The following is a 3793-nucleotide window of genomic DNA, read 5'->3' on the forward strand; positions in this document are numbered from 1 at the left end:
TTTTAAACGGAGCAAGGAATTTGGAAGGACCTGCCGAGCAGGCAAGGCCGTGAAAAAAAAATGAGAGGCCTCGCAAGAAAATCTTACCAAGTCTAAAGATTGATCCGCTTGCCAAAGGGTCCTAACTATAGAGCCCGACTCCTAACGACCACAAAAGCGACAGATTGTCATCTCGGCGTAAAAAGCTTGCCTTGCTGAGCAGCAAGGCCCATGGAAACATTTTTGGGGTCACAAAAATTCACACCTTGCCCAAAGCTTTGCTGCCCAGCTCAAGCCTTGACAAACCCAAGCCCTTGAGCAAACTTGACAGAGGCTCCAAAGTTTGACCAAAGGCTTAAGGACTCAAGTCCCTTGCCAAAATCACCAAGTCGGAAGGCCCGGTTCCAAAGCAGGCCCGGCTCTAACGCATAAACCGAGCTCTCAACCTTCCCGAGTGAAACACCAAGAAGATTGGGGCCCACGGTGCTAGAGAGACCCTTGCCTGCACCTGGTCTTGGACCAGGTCGAAATCCTAGCTACCCCGCCAGCCGAAACCCACTCACACCAAGGCCCAAAGCCTGGGCCCGATTCGAGGTTGAGAGCGGTTCAAGCTACGTGCGAATAGAGCCGCCCAGCCTCTCCTATCCGATCTTGCCAAAGCGCAATAAGGCTCTTCTCCTTGCTGAAGACAAAGCAAGTTCCAAAGATATTTACCTCCAACAACGACTGATTTCAAAGAGCCCGGCTCAAAGCAAAGCAATTCTCCTTCTTGAACCACATTGCATAATCAAAATTAATCTTGGATTGGTATTGCGAACAACAACCAACACACGGAATCAAAAGGACACCCACAAAGATACTTACTTACGGAGAGGACCTAGCCCCAAGGCGGTTCCAGTCACACAAATGAAGACCTAAGTCCCGGTGTGAACTCTAACCCGTGGCCCAACTCCGATCCATCACTTACGAAGGTCTATCCAACCATAATTTGCTCAAGACACCCAAAACGCAAGGATCTTTGAGCGACAAGGGGCACCTACCAACCAAGAACTCAGTCTTCTCTCGTCCGACAACACATTCGAAGGAAAAATGAACCTAATGCTCGATACCAAGGCGTCGATGGACCCGCCTGCAATTTCGAACCGAGCTGGGCGGACCCGTCTTGGTGCCGACATCTCCTCGATGCCGCCCACTTACTAAAATCCGAGACATCCTACCAAAATTTTGGCAGAGTCTACCTGTAAAATGCTCAAACCCAACAACATTCAACCCGCATAATTTACATAATATAAATCCCAACTGCCAAAGATGCTTTCAACATATAACAATCCAAAGTAAAGTGGCCTCCGGCCTCAAGTAACAACCTAACATGGGCGATAACAGAGCGTCTAATAGAATTTGTTTACAACAAACAGTTGAGTAGAAGGAATTTACACAAGTCCTATCTACGGATGGAATGTTTTGAGCTCGCAACCTACTCGAACGCTTCCAAGAGCAACTATTGCCTGGGGGGAGTAAAACAGAAATATGTGGGTGGACAAAAATAAAGTTTGCATTTGAAACAACATAATAACCCCACCGTGTAAAAATAATGCTCTAGCATACAGTTTCACAATTCATAACCCAAATACTCAAACCACATAATCCCAAAGTCCAATAAATCTCCAAATCTCAAAACCACAACTCTACTCGCAAAGATATGCAACTTTCATCAACCCATATACACACACATATATATACATATAACTATAACTATAATATAACATATACTTCTCTCCATACTAATGTACCGGGGAAACAATCCAACAGGGGGGATTGTTTGGTACGAGATTTCCGAGCACTAACCGCGTCCGGGATGAGTAGTCCAACCGGGATGGAACTCCATAGCTCACACGCACGCCAACGACACGTGTAGCTCACAAATCTCATAACAAGTCCTACGCGCACAAACAGTATCATCACCCCACCGGCACTGCCAACGACGTGTGTGATAATACTAAGCAATATACATACTATTCCCATACACCGGCACTGCCAACGACACGTATGGAAAGTGTCTCACACACCGGCACGCCAACGACATGTGTGAGACCTACAATCTCATGGCCTTCCCACCCCACCGCACTGCCAACGACGTGTGTGGGAAGCCTAGTAACTAGGGAATGTTACTCACCTAACATACTCATATATCTCTCAACCATCCCTCAAACTCATATCCTTCCACTACCTCACATCAACAACTCACATACTCTATACATAGGCAATATAGATAGACATCCCAAAATCCATATAAACATATCTATAATACTCAAATATAGCCAAACCCAAAATATATTGCCAATACGTACAAGAATATCCAAATCCATCAACCAAATAATTACTAAATCATAATCACGATTTAAAATATATGCACAAATCTTTTATCAATAAAACCATGCATATGCTTAAAACAAAGTCCACTCACAGATAATCCCAAGCTGCCCGGCCCGAGAGGGTCCTCACGCGAATGATCGATCAAGTACCTATTTCAAGATACGAACTCTTGATTAATATAACGCACTTCACAACAGAAATTCACAAAAGAGAATACTTAAATCCCCAAGTTCCCGGTGCGTGTACGTCGAATAGAATATCCTAAGGTCCGCTTACGAGGTTTGGGAATCGCCCAATCGCATTGCTTATCGCTAATCCCCAAACTTCGAATTATTGAATCGGAACATCCGCGCTCCGATTCACGATCCGTGAATTCCTATAGGTTTCTAAGAGTACCTAGATCAACATACTTCAATTTGGAAACGATCCAACGGTTAGAACCTATCGAACCTGGATAACGTACAATATGCGAAATCCGTTCGATAGTCAAATGACATCCAAATTAAGATCCGTAAAATCCTACGCCCTCGTGACAACCTAAGGATCTCATCAAGATAAAAAGCAACTTCACCAGCCTTACCCACGCGACCACACGCGGGCAGGCTCGTGGGTGTGTAGGAAATTTCCGGCGGGAAAATCTCCACACCAACGCTCACCCTTCCTACCCTAGCTTCTTCTCAAGGTCGGATCACTTTCTTCAACTACCACAAGGTCCAATTCGTACGAGAACTGGCCGGAATTTCAAATTGAAAACCGGCCAAAACCTAGCTTTTCAAATCGGTTCCTAGACTACAAATTGATCAAAACTTATGAAACAGACAGCTAGAACTCGAAAAATGGATGAGAAACCTCACCTCACCCGTCGGAAATGGTGGTCGGAGGAGAGAGTTGACGGCTGGAAGTTCCTATCAAATCCGGCGATGTTTCTCCATTTCCCGAATCTCGAGGGTTCCAGGAGCTGTTGGCGGGGAAGAGAGAGGAGAAGGTGGTGGTTGAATAGGACCAGATCTCGAGAACCGAGGTGGCGGATGTTGCGGTGTGAGGGTTTTTCGGCTCGGTGAATGCGGTGAAACACTGGGAGTTCACGCACAGAGAGAGAATCGGGGAGAGAGAGAGAGAGAGAGAGAGAAAGTGAGGGGTAAAAACTGAAAATCTGCTTTTTACTCAAACTTACTTTGAAATAATTACGGTAGCGCCACTGAACTTATTTTGATCGCCAAATCTTACGTTACAACTCCGATTCAAGCCTACCGCATGTCTATGGTTTCATCTCAGTACCACCTACGCAACCAAACCACTCGTGGTCCCGAAATCCTTCCGGATAAGAAAATGACCAAAATTACCCTTAACCCAAGGGTAAATTCATAATTTCTCTTTATTTAATTAAAATAGGAATAAATTGGAGTCGGGGTGTTACAATCTACCCCCTTTATAAAAAATT

Source organism: Prunus mume, linkage group LG4, assembly GCF_029339155.1.
Source record: "Prunus mume cultivar Tortuosa linkage group LG4, ASM2933915v1, whole genome shotgun sequence".
Taxonomy (NCBI): domain Eukaryota; kingdom Viridiplantae; phylum Streptophyta; class Magnoliopsida; order Rosales; family Rosaceae; genus Prunus; species Prunus mume.